Source organism: Scylla paramamosain, unplaced genomic scaffold (assembly GCF_035594125.1).
Source record: "Scylla paramamosain isolate STU-SP2022 unplaced genomic scaffold, ASM3559412v1 Contig11, whole genome shotgun sequence".
In the NCBI taxonomy this organism is placed as follows: domain Eukaryota; kingdom Metazoa; phylum Arthropoda; class Malacostraca; order Decapoda; family Portunidae; genus Scylla; species Scylla paramamosain.
In genome coordinates this window covers 850,756-864,429 of record NW_026973676.1, presented here as the reverse complement: position 1 = coordinate 864,429, position 13,674 = coordinate 850,756, and the positions used below count along the sequence as shown (strand labels likewise).

The 13,674-nt window shown below is 39.7% G+C and overlaps 1 protein-coding gene across 1 annotated transcript in view; it reads left to right on the top strand.

Annotated features, from left to right (window-relative positions):
* The first annotated feature begins 1,582 nt into the window (after positions 1 to 1,582).
* Positions 1,583 to 13,674, top strand: part of LOC135097010 (putative uncharacterized protein DDB_G0281733) — a 31,599-nt gene continuing 19,507 nt past the window's right edge. Inside the window, exons 1-2 of the mRNA XM_063998775.1 lie at positions 1,583 to 1,714; positions 11,636 to 11,784. The gene's annotated coding sequence lies outside the window, so the exon portion shown is untranslated. The remainder of the gene's footprint in view (positions 1,715 to 11,635; positions 11,785 to 13,674) is intronic.

Below are 13,674 nucleotides of genomic sequence, written 5' to 3'. Positions count from 1 at the left end.
ACCTTTTAAATACAGGTAGCAGGGTTCTCAAGGATGTTTCTCATGTCAGTAATGCAGAAATGTTGTTAATCTGTCACTAGAACCTTAAAAACACCCTTGAAAACCACAGAAATACAGCCTTTTAAATACAGTTAGCAGGGTTCTCAAGAGTGTTTCTCCTGTTAGTAATGCAGAAATATTGTTAATCTGTCTCTAGAGTCTTAAAAACACCCATAAAAAGCCCTTGTAACTTCAACTAGGGCCTTTGGAAAGTAGAAATGTTGTTAATCTAACACTAGAACCTTAAAAACACCCTTGAAATCCCACGTCACTTCAACCACAGTAAACAAACAAAGAAAATTTATTATTATTCTTTTTATTTACTTGTTTGTTTGTTTATTTATTTTGTTTGAGAGAAAAAATATTATATATATATATATATATATATATATATATATATATATATATATATATATATATATATATATATATATATATATATATATATATATATATATTATTTCATTATTTTGTAGTAATAGTAGTAGTAGTAGTAGTAGTAGTAGTAGTAGTAGTAGTAGTAGTAGCATATTTTCATTGCATTTTATTGTTGTTTTTGTTGTTGTTGTTGTTGTTGTTGTTATGTGTGTGTGTGTGTGTGTGTGTGTGTGTGTGTGTGTGTCTGTGTGTGTGTGTGTGTGTGTGTGTGTGTGTGTTTCCATTGTATACATACCATACATAATACATTAATATTTTTTTAGTGAAAATACAAAAAAATATTATTATTATTATTATTATTATTATTATTATTATTATTATTATTATTGTTATTATTATTATCATTATATTATTATTATTATTATTATCATTATTATTATCATTATTATCATTATTATTATTGTCATTATTATTATTATTATTATTATTATTATTATTATTATTATTATTATTATTATTATTATTATCATTATTGTTACTATTGTTATTACTATTATTATTAGGTAGGTGAGAGGTGAATCAATAAGGTACTACTAGTTGGAGAAATTGATAACTAATTTTTCACACCATTGTCTGGTAAAGGTCACTCACAAAAATGATAGACCCGGGGCATGTTTTCTTCTTATTTTCCTCCTCCTCCTCCTCTTCCTACCCTCCCCCCTTTCTCTCTCTCTCTCTCTCTCTCTCTCTCTCTCTCTCTCTCTCTCTCTCTCTCTCTCTCTCTCTCTCTCTCTCTCTCTGACTGTCTTCAGCCTCTCTCTCGCTATCACAAGCACATGCACAAGACTTTCTTCTTTCTCTCACCCCTATTCTGTCCACCTTTCTAATGCAAGAGTTAACCAGTATTCTCAATCAATCACCACTATTCTGTCCTCCTCTCAATTGCAAGAGTTAACTCTCTGCCTCTCGTTGCCATTGATCAATGACTCTCTTACATAAAATTAATAAATAAAATAATGATATATATAAAATGAATGACCAATTAAATTAAAGAACGAAATTTTTGTAAGCCTAATCTAGCCTAATCTAGCCTAGCCCAACTTAACTGAACCCAGTGTATCTGTCAGATGAAAACAGAATTGAGACACGTCTCAATCTCTTTTTTTCGGTATTGTTACACCAGGGGTATGGGTACGGGTGGCAGCACTGTGGAGTTGGCAACACTGGGAGAGGCGGGAACAGGGAGAGAGGGGAGACGCGTGGCCAGAGAGGAGGCCAGCTTGTGCCTGCCTGCTTTGTAAGTGTTTCCCTGCCTGTTGAGTGCCTGTCGTGCCCTGGGAGACTTGTGGTGTCCCTGTAAACTTGTAAAGCAGTGTACTTGCGGAGGATTTGTCGATAAACCTAGGAAGTAGTGCCCGTGTTTTCCCTTGTGCCCCGGCTGTGCCCCGGCCTCGTGTGTGTGTGTGTGTGAACTGAACTGAACTAAGTAAAGTAAAGATGGGTGAAGTAATTTAAGAGTGTTTATTGCTGAAGGAAAAGGTAAGAAATAAAAGAAGGAAAGTAAGAAATAAAAGTTTGTGGGCAAACCACGTTGCTATTTTTGTGACTACATAATGTTGGTTTGTGTGGCTCGCTTCTTCATTTATGTATCTAGGTTTAGACTCCCCAGCCTAGAAGGTTGCTTTTGTTGTCTGGGATGTGCTTGTGTGAGTGGAGGTGTTATAAGTGTATCTGTGTACTTGTTCGTGCAAGTGTGGTACTACGCTGTAAGTCATTGTCGTGTGTCACTCCGTCCGCTGCCAGCTGCCGCAAGCATAGACTGGGATGTACCTCCCCTTGCCAGGGCGGGTCCTGTGGTTTTACTGGGAGCTAACTCTCCACCTGTTTTAACATACCGCCCCGACAACTCAGGGCGCAGAGTAGAGTAAGTGTGACGCGAGTTTGATAAGTTAGGTTTCTCAGTGGAGAATTTCCCTACACCGCAGCACCCATGTGATATCTCCCTTCCCCGCAGCCGGCTGCAGCAAGCATCGACCGGAGCCAAACCCCTCGCCGAGACGGGGAAAGATATACGAGTACGTTGTGGGACCGTTCCCAACCACACTGAACTGACTACACGTCCCGTCCCGGCGACTCAGGGCGCGGAATGGAAGTGGAGAGTCCTGGGAACGCGCGCATATCCCACCGAGTAAGCACTTGTTGGTGTGTATTACAGGGAGTGGGTCTGAGGCAGTTGATTTTGATATTATTTGTATTTAGGTGAGATTGGTTGTTGTATTTTTTCTAAGCTACTGGGGTAGAATCTATGATATTTTTGTATGTGTGTTTTATTTTCTATAAGTTTTAGGTAGGTGTCGTTTTGCATGCGTTCCAAGGATAGCCAGATTTTTTGTGCTTGTTCCTGTAGAAAAATGTTTAGTGGCTTAGTATTGGTGTGCATATGTATTTCTTCGGTAGTCATTGTGTATGGATAATATTGGTTTGTGGCGAATCTCAGAGCTTTGTTTTGTACTTTTTGCAGTATGCTAAGTTGGCTGTCGCTCACTGCATGTAGGGGAACAGGTGGGTACTGCAGTATGGGTATAATTAATGCTTTAACCAAGTGAGTTTTTATTTTATCTGGGAGTCCTTTTAGCCTGTATAGTTTATTTAGGGCAACATCTGCTTTTACTTTTCTCTTTTTTACATGGGAAATATAGGCATTTGATATTGTGAGGCCTAGGCTTGTTCCTTCTTCACAGAATTGTATAATCTTCCCGTCTATATTCAATGGTGTCTTTGTTTTGCTGGCTATGTGTAGTGGGGTAAATTTGTTGATATTTGTCTTGATTTTCCATTTTCTCTCAAATTCATTTACAGTCTTAATTTCTCTTTCTGTTATGAGTTTAATCATGTTTTTGGATTTTCCTGGGTAACCTGTTATCTGCGTGATGTCGTCTGCATATGCAATGTTGATTCCATGTCTTGGTTGAGGAATGTCACTGGTATATATGGTAAAGAGTGTAGGTGATAATACGCTGCCTTGTGGCACTCCTGAATGTAAGTGTATTATTTGCCCTGTGTAGTTTTTTATTTTAATCTGTGCTGATCTATCGTCCAGGAAATCACAAAGGAGTTTTTTTATGGTGATTGGGATGTTTAGTTGTAGCAATTTATATTTTAACCCTAAGTGCCATACTTTATCGAAAGCCTTCGAGATGTCCCTGAGAACTACTTGACAATGTCCTTTATCACTTTTGTTTTGTGCTATTTGTTCGGTTATTAATGCAAGTGCTTGGTGTGTACCCCTGTTTGCTCTGAATCCGAATTGATTATTGTTGTATTTATTGTGCAATTCCATAAATTGTTTGATCCTTGAATTGATGATTCTCTCAAAGATTTTTCCAGGCACTTCGAGTAAGGATATGAGTCTATAATTTTCTGGTTTATGTGGGTTCTTGCCAGCTTTAGGAATAAGTTTTATTATTGATTTTTTCCAAATATCGGGAAAATACCCTGATGAAAGTGAAGCATTGAATATATTTGTTAGCGATTGTATTGCTTTTGTGGGCAATTTGTTTAAAATTATTTTATTTATATTACTATAGCCTGGGGCTGTGTTCTTACTTTGTTTTATTGTATGGTTCACGTCTTCAGGAGTTATTTCTTGGTCTAATGGTGTGGTATTTAGGCGGGAGTAGTCTGCGGTGTTAAATGGGGTTATTCTGTATGAGTTATCCCTTAGGAAGGTGTGCACATCAGGTCTGTTTTCGTCATTATCATCTTCAGTGTTTGAGTCTGATTCTGTGTCTGAGGTTTCGTCTCCAAAAACCTTTTCCCAGATTTTTCTGTGCTCTATTTCTTGTGAAATTGGTGTATATAGTTTTTTGTTGTTACCATTAAGTATGTAATGTGGTTCAGGCTCTGATTCTCCGCAGAGTAGTTTGATTTTTTTCCAGAATGTTTTTGGGTCGTGGTAAACATCTGCTGTCTTTTTTATTGTGTTGCTCCAACTTTCATTTGCCTCTCGAGTCATAGTATCTTGTAAAATTGTACGTAGAATTTTGTAGTGTGTGTAGTGTTGGTTTGTCCATCCGTGTGTTTCTGCATGTTGTCTCATCGTATTGTAACTGATTATAATCTTTTTTGTGTTGTGACTGTGTGTTGGGGAAGGCAGTTGCTTAAAGTGAGTTGTGGGTATGTGATTGGCTATTGCATCTTTTGTGACTTTGTACCATTTTTCTATTTCTTGGTCTATTTCTTCTAGACTTGCTTCTTGAAGATTTGGAATTGTCATGTTGTTGTTAATTTCTTCGCTGAAATTTTCCCAGTTTACTTTTTTGAGGTTTTTCCTTGCTGGTGATGGAATAAGAATTGGTGAGGAGGATATAGTCATGATGATGGGGATGTGATCACTGGTGGTTATGGGTCCCTGAGTAATGTGGTAGTTATGGTAGGTGCTGTTGTTTGACAAGATTATGTCTGGATTTGTTCTTCGGTTTCTAGTAAAAAAGGTCGGGAAGTGAGGGCCGACATGTTGGATTAGTCTATTGTCTATCATTTTTTGAAGCTGGTTTCCCTTTGTATTTGTGTGATTGTAGCCAAAAAGAGGGTGGTTTGCATTTAAGTCTGCTATCATGTAAACTGGCTGTCTTTTTCTGAAGAGTTTTGTAAAATCGGGGGTTGGTATGTAATCCCTACTTGGTGGTTGGTATAATGTACTTATAGTTATCGGGCCTGTGAGTGTTTCTACTTGAATTGCTATTATGTCAGATATGAAGTCAGAGGTGACTTTGTGTTTGATATTATGTTTTATTGCTATGGCTGTTCCGTCACTTGCTGTCTGTAGTGTGTTTTTTTGGTAGCATCTGTAGCCAGGGATTTTAATGTGGGTGTTGTTTGTTTGGCAGTGGCTGTTTATCAGAATTATATCTGGGTTTAGTTCTCTGTATGTATTGCTAAGTTCCAATTTACGCTTTCTCCAGTGTAGTACATTATGTTGGATTACTTTTATAGTGTTGTTTAACATGGTGAACTATTGTGAGTTTTTCCTGATTTTTTCTTGTCTGTCTGGAGGTGAACGCAACATTTCTCTCCCTGGTCTTAGTTTTTTGTACAGATCATCAGCAATTGTTTTGAAGCAGTTTACGTATTCTATTTTTTCATCTTTAATTGCTTCAATTACTCTGAAATAGTCTATGTCATAGCTTTCTATTTTTGCAGTGAAGGTTTTGTTTGAAATTAGCTCGAATATTTCATCTCCTGATAGGGTTGATTCTGGAAGGCCAATGCTCTCTGGGGTGAAGATTGTTAGTCCAATATCTGTAGACTTTATTTTATTTTTAGTGTTTCCTCGTTTCCTAGATCTTGATCTGTGTCTGTCTGATTTGTGTTTTATTGAGCTGCTTGGGTGAGGTTTATGTGCTTCTTCTTCTGCTGTGTTGTCTGTCTGCACTGACTCTTCATTTTGGTTGGATTGTGGTGCAGGAGTATTATTCTGAAGGTTGTTTGTGTCATTGGTATTTGGGGTGTGTGAGGTGCTGTTTACTTGAGGAAGTTTGTTTATTATTTTGGCAGAAGGAGGGTTAGGAGGAGCTTTTATTTGTGGCAAGCTGTTCATAGCTAGCATGTTGTTTAGCTCAGTGTTGTAGCTTCCAGGTTCACCCAGGTTGTGCATGTGGGCGTGCATGATGCAGGTGTAGATTTTGGCATACATTTCGTTACTTAGTTGTGGTGTGTTTGGTGAGGATGTATTAGGTTGTTGGCTTGAGGGGGTTTGTAATTGTTGTTTTGTAATTTGGCTGTATGTGGCTGTGCTTTGCTTGCTGTTTGTTCTCTTATTTTTTATGATGTCCTTCCGCATGGGGCATTTGGCTGCTAAGGTGCGATGGGCTCCTTGGCAATTCAGGCACTTTTTGTTGAGGCTTAGACATTCACGCCAGGTGTGGGAGGTGGAAGAACATTCTGAACAGATTTTGTAGTCTGTTGGCTTTTTGCATTGGTTTGTGAAATGATCTTCTAATTCGTAGCATCTGAAGCAAGTGGTGATATTGTAAAATACTTCTTGTTTTATATTATAGTGAGGGATGCTCATCTGAAATAGTCTTAGGCCATCTGTCTGGGCTTTCTTGGCATATGAAGTCTCTTTGAATGTAATTTTCAATGTCCTTGAGTTTGGGAATTTGAAAATAGAATCGATACTATTCGTGGTCCAGGTGTTATTCTGATAGATTTCTTCAAGGATGTCTGCTTCATTGTTCTTGTAGATGTGATTTTCAGTGCTTGGAATAATTACAGATCTGCTTGCCTTGAGTTCTGGTGGTGTGATAGTTTGAAAGCCTTCACCTTTGAGTTCGTTTTCGGTCTTTTGCTTGAAAATCTTGTCTTGTTCGTCTTCTGAGCCCGTGATTATACTATAGCCGTCCGATAATGGAATCAACTTGGTAATGTATACACCATTCTTTGAGAGTATTTCCAAGAGGCAGCTGGTTCTTCTTGAGTCCTTGCTGTTTGGGGATTTTATTTTAACTCTAGGCATTGTTCCAGAATGAAAAATGCTTACATGGGAAGAATAATCCTATAAGGGGGCCGTAGCCCGACAAAATACCACAGCTAAAAATGGAAAGATAAATGAAGATGCCTGCCCATGCAGGGGCAGTTTAGCCACCCGGCTCCTAGAAGCCGTCGCAATGGCCCTGCCCCGCGACCTAACCCTATCCAGTTTTCCTCTGAGGGAGGGAAAAGGAAATGGTAAGATGAGATAAAGAAGGAGGCTAACCCAGCAGCCTACAAGGTCAGATCCAGCGGGTCCACCCTAGCCCCCGAGGGTCACTCTCGGGGACGTCTTGGGTCCGCTCACCGTGGTCTGGCTATGTAGGGGGCTGGGAGCAAGGAGAGGGAAGGGAGAGGATGGCGAGACGCCCGCCGGGCGAGCTCTCACCGGTCAGGGAGAGCTCCGGTACACAGTGGCGCCTTTATCGCTGTCTATTCGGTCCAGAATGTGTGCTCAGTGAGCTTCTGCCTCTCCGGTGCTTGGCAGGTAGCCGTGAGAGTGGGGAGGCAGCGAGGAACGGTGGAGCTATCCAGGGGGATGTGTGCTCTCTCCAATCGATGATTGAGTGATGTCTGTCCCCGCGATGCTGTCAGTTCAGTTGCAATCCTCTGCGATGCTCTTAAGCTCTGTGTGTGTGTGTGTGTGTTGTCCCGGCGTTTATAGTGTGACTCATTTGAGGCCCCGCTGCTCAAGTTTCTTGATCTGTGCCCGTGTGGATAAGACGCCCGCCCGGAGTGAGGGGTGGGCACAACAGTATTATTAGAAAACGTGAACCGTCTAACAGCCACGAGAAAGAAATTTAAATTTTCGTATGGAGAAGCAAAAATCACTGGAATTTGGCTTTCTAAACTAACCTAACTCTCTCTCTCTCTCTCTCTCTCTCTCTCTCTCTCTCTCTCTCTCTCTCTCTCTCTCTCTCTCTCTCTCTCTCTCTCTCTCTCTCTCTCTCTCTCTCTCTCTCTGTCAAATGTGCAGGTATGGCAGTCCATGGAAGTAATGTTGGCAGAGCAAAGGACTGACCTGTGTTCCTTGTTGATAACAAACATGAGCAGGCAGGGTGTAGTAATGTTTTGATGCTACACTGATGCATTGACAAATAATAATCATAAATGGTTTATTAATAATCCAGTTAGGACTAAATTTATATTGTACTGAATATGATAAAAATAAAATGTGATAAATATACGCTTAAAATTAGGATCTTATTAACTAAGGTGGTATTACAGGAGGAGGAGGAGGAGAAGGTTTTGTATTGCTGTACAGGAGGAGGAAGAGATTTTGTGTTGCTGGCAAGAGGAAGAGATTTTGTGTTGCTGGGGAGGGGAAGAGATTTTGTGTTGCTGGGAAGAGGATTAAGAAATTTTGGGCACTTATGGTGAATGTGGGTCCCTCCTGGCTGGGTCCTGCACCCTGGTGGTATGAGTTGCCAGTGCTGCATCTCTGCTTCAGTACTGCCATGCCAGGTGAGTGAGGCAGCCTGGCAGCACAGTGGAATGTTATGATGGGCAGCTAATGTATGTGCACAGGAAAAATAAATGCTGGATTCTTTAAAAAATCAGTTTATCTGTATTTTAGTGGAGAAAGGCCAAGCATAAGTTAAAAGTAATGTGTGGGATCCAAGGAATTAGTAATGTTTTCTTTGAAAGCTACTTGGATGTTATTTGAAAGCTACTTGGATGTTATTTGTTGTGCTTTGTGAGCACACTGTTGCTGCATGTTCCAGCCTTGGCCTCATCAGAGTGATGGTCACTTTCTTTACCCTTTCTTCATCCATGTGGATAAATGCCACTCTTGTTTTTTTCTCATTAGCTTGTAAGTCTCTCCAACAATTTTATTTATGTGTTTCTCAGGTGACGTGTTGTCTGATACGAATACTCCTAGAGATCTCCCTGACTTTGATTTCTGTATAATCTCTCCTTCAAGTTTATATTCCCTTGAAATCCTTTGCTTGCTCTTTCCAAACTCCATTACACTGAATTTGTTGACATTGAATTCTATTTCTCATGTGCAGCTCCATTTCCAATTTTTATTAAGGTGTTGCAGTATTTCACAATTGTCCTGTACACTCACTTGTCTCATGAGTTTAGCATTGTAGGCAAAGAAACTTTTACTGATTCATCATTCATGTCATTCATATATGTTGCAAACATAATTAGGGGCAAAACTGATCCCTGTGGGTGATAACTTCCTTCCAAGGAGATCACTTGTCTCTAATAATCACTCACATTTCCCTGTCTTTCACTGTTATTTGCCCAGGGTCGTGCGCTGGTGCTGCTGGAAGTTATTAGGGTTTTGAGGAGTTATCTTGCTGTCCAGCCAGCCACTCCCTTACGTTAAGAGCTCATGGTTCATGGTGACTGATCTCTGGGTAGGACTGAGGCTCATGTGCCACACACCGTTACAGCCAGGCCACAACCCTCATCTCTCATCCCGTATCTACAATACTTGCTGCTGGTAAACAGTTGCTATGTTAAGAGGCTCACTCCTCTCTCTTACTATTCTTGGGGCTTCAATCCATCCTGATTTTTAATGTTTTTGCTTATGTCATGATCCTAATGATAGATAAAGAGAGAAAAAAATATTGAACCCAGCTAATCATCTCTGTGATCTTTGAAAATAATCCTGATGAGAGAAGAATGCTTTTAACAGTGTGCCTAATGGTCATCCTACTTCCTGCCATTCTTTCAGTGTGATGAATTAGAAGGCTGTCTTTGATTCTGCTCTTGACCACTCCTATATTTCTTTGTACCATTAACTCTTTTCTGTTATTTAGCATCTTTTAATTTTTTTCTGTTCCTTATAAGAGCCACATCTAAACACTATACTGGCTATAAATGTGAAAATCTATTCCTGTAATTCTTTTCTCTTTCTTGTGACAGCCACATTTAAACATTACACTGGCTACAAATGTGAAACTCTTTTCTCTCTCCTGACATCTTTATCTAAATATTATACTTGCTAGGAATTTGATAATCTATTTCATTCTTTTCTCTCTCTTGTGACAGCTTTATCTAAACATTATATTGGCTAGGAATTTGATAATCTATTTAATTCTTTTCTCTGTCTTGTGACAGCTTTATCTAAGCATTATACTGGCTAGGAATTTGAGGATGTATTCACTTAAAAAATTGTTTTTCTCTACATTGTGGATGCATGCAATGACTACATACAGTGCATGTGAACTGCTGTTGAAAGAGTTGATTAATGTGGGGTGTAGTCATCTTGTTTCCTGCCAGTCTTTCTACATGACAAATTGCATGGTGTGTTTGATCCTCCCCATGCCCATTCCTGTATTCCTTCACTCCATTCACCCTTCACTGGTATTCAACATATTTTTCTTCCCTGAGACATTCTATTTTGTTTGACACCCACTTCCAAACATTATACTGGCCAGAAATGTGAAAATCTATTCATTATTTTTTTCCCTTCCTTGAGAGAGCCACAGCTGAATGTTATAATGTGCTGGATACAAATTTAAATATCTATTTTTTAGTCTTTTTGTCTTCCTTGTGACAGCCACATCTAAACATTATACCTAATAGAAATGTGAAAATACATTATTTTAATTCCTTTCTCTTTCTTCTGACACCCACTACTAAATATTATATTGGCCAGAAAACTACAAATCTATTGCTTTCATTCTTTTGTTTATCCTGTGAGAGCCTCATCTAAACATTATACTGGTTAGAAATGTGAAAATCCATTCTGTTTTTTCTCTACCTTGTGACAGTCACATCTAAATATTATAAATGTATTTTCAAGTTCTTTTTGTCTTGTTTGTGACAGCCAGTTCTAAACATCATACTGGATATAACTTTGAAATCTACTCTTTTCTTTCCTTGTTGATGCTTGCAGAGATTGTCCACAGTGCCCTAAGTGGTTGGAGCTGAGAGCTAATTAAGGTACAGTAAAATCCCTCTTATCCGGCATCAACGGGACCGCCGACATGCCAGATACTTGAATATTACTGGATACTTGAATAGAAGTGAAATTATGTACACAATCACCACCCTACACTCACGCATCCTACCATAACAAAGATCAGCTGATCTTAATCAGCAGCTGATCTGATCAGCTGCTTAAGTGTAAGCACAACACGTTTCCTCTTTTCTACAACTTTAGGCATGATGAAGGCATCAGGCGATAAACAGTGCACACGCGGGTCTGAGTCACTGAGTAAACACAGTGTAGTGGGCCGCGGGTGGCGTGAAGCAGTGCTCTCTGGTGGCGAGGGGACAAAGTATGCCTCGCGCGGGAATTTTAATTGATTTTATGAGTACACCTTGATTTTTTATTGATTTTAAGGCTTGGGGAAAAATGTGCCGGATACTTAAAGCTGCCGGATGAGAGGGATTTTACTGTACATATTATTACATTATTACAGTATTACAGACACTCAGGAGCAAAGGAGTGAGGAAGAAAGCTTAGTCCAGTAGTATGTACTAATCCAGATGTTTTGTAATGTGATAATGCAGTGTGTTTAGTGTTTGGAATTGATGTTGAAGGAGTTGATTAATGCACATGTTATTATTACAGGTATTCAAGAGCCAGGGAATAAGCAAGAAAGCTGAGTCCAGTCTGCTGTCTGCACATTAAGCCTCAGCTTGTTTGCTCCCATTATGTATTGTACTTAAAGCTTTGAATTATTATTGAAAGAGTTAATTAAAGCATACATTATTATTACAGGCATTCAAGAGCAAGGGAGTGAGGAGAAAAGCTTAGTCCAGTCTGCTGTCTGTGCATCAAGCCTGAGCTGGTCTGCTCCCACGATGCAGCGTGTGGCAGTGTTAGCAGACACGGCTCTTGTCTGCACCTCATCCTCTTAAAGATATGAGGTGAGCAAGAGGGTGATATTGGTGTAGCTTTGTGTACCATGTGGGAAAACTCCTGCTATGGGATAGAGTCCTTGGTTATAGAAACAATACATTTACTCTGGATGATACACACTAAGACTAAGATACCACTGAGTGGTTTAACTGCCCTACAGGCCTCAGTGAGTACATTGTGGCTTAATTAGGGTCGGACCATTTCATCCTGAGTGTTTATGTGTTGTCCTTTCTGGGAATTTCCCAGCCTGTGGCACTGCCAGACTTTTTAATGGGCAAATTACCAGATTAGACCCTAAGTGTCAGAGATAACCTTGCTTCCAACTTTCTCTCTCTCTCTCTCTCTCTCTCTCTCTCTCTCTCTCTCTCTCTCTCTCTCTCTCTCTCTCTCTCTCTCTCTCTCTCTCTCTCTCTCTCTCTCTCTCTCTCTCTCTCTCTCTCTCTCTCTCTCTCTCTTTTCACATGCTGTGTGAGAGGAAGTGACCAGTGGATTGACAGGTCACTCTGACAGACTTTCTGAGTCACTCAAAGAAACGTGACAACACCTGGAGGAAACGTTGCCAAGTATTGTGGTGTTTGCAAAACACAATGCAGTTCTCACTAAAAAATAGACATATATTACATTAACTTACTTTTTTATATCATTACAGTGTATATATGCTACAACTCCATTTAATGTTGTAGTAGTAAGTATCTGACATAAGGTATGTGTTGGTAAAGTTTAGCAGCACCACAGGACGGGAAATCCCCAGAAAGGACAATACCCAAATGTTGAGGATAAAAGGGTCAGACCATAGGTGAGGCTGTCCGAGTGTTGGAGTGGAGTGGTGTTTGTACGCTGGTGTCAAAAGCAGGTCTTCTGTGAAGGAAGAGAGAGTGGCTGCTCAGACTGGAGGCCAAGACACCTTCACGTGTCTGGCCTCACCACAAGTCCCTAGAACATCATGTCAGTTAAGAGAACTCAGGGTATTAGTTTGTCCTTTTCACAACTATAGACCCAACTAGTTATGGAATTTGGTATTATTTCTGAGATAGTAATCAGCCAAAAAGCATTACTTACTGCATTATTAGATGGTAAGGGAACTGAACTGTATAAACCTTTTGCTTGTTCTTAGGACAAGTAAAAAGATATATGGCCAGCTGTGCTATACCTAACCTCCTGGGGTGTAGTAGGATGGTCCATGAAACTGTCCCTTTCCACCACGGGCTGGCTGGGCTAAGAGTGTGAGTGATGTGTGTGTGTGTGTGTGTGTGTGTGTGTAATATAGGGTTTGAGCAGGGCTCATAGTGTCCTGTCTCCATAGCTATATTTATCCAGCATTTCCTTAAATTTCTGCATGTTTGGTGCTCTAACAACCTCTTCATTTAAGCAATTCCAGATATTCACAGTTCTATGTGGAAGACTGTTCTTCTTGATGCCCCTCAAACACTGACTCTTCTTCCCTCTCAGTCCTCCTATATGTTTCTTCTTCCACAATAATCTTTTATGCAGAACTTTATCAAAAGTTTTTTGATGTCCAAGCACACTACATCTACCCACCCATCTCTGTTTTGTACTTCATCTATTACTCTTGTATAGAAACTCTGTAAATTTGGTACACATGACCTTCCTCTTCTGAAACCAAATTGTCTATTTGTTATAACTTTGTTCTTTTCCAAGTATTTCACTCACTTTTCTTTGATCATTATTTCACAGATCTTGCCTATAACACTAGCTACCAACACCAGTCTATAATTTAGTGGCTCAGTCCTCTTTCCTCCTTTGTGTATTGACACTATATTTGCTCTCTTCCACTCTTTTGGTACTTTTCCCTCTATCAGTGAGCTGTTAATCACATCCCAAATTGGCTCCACCACTTGTTCTCTACATTCCTTTAGTGTCCAGCCTGATACTTCATC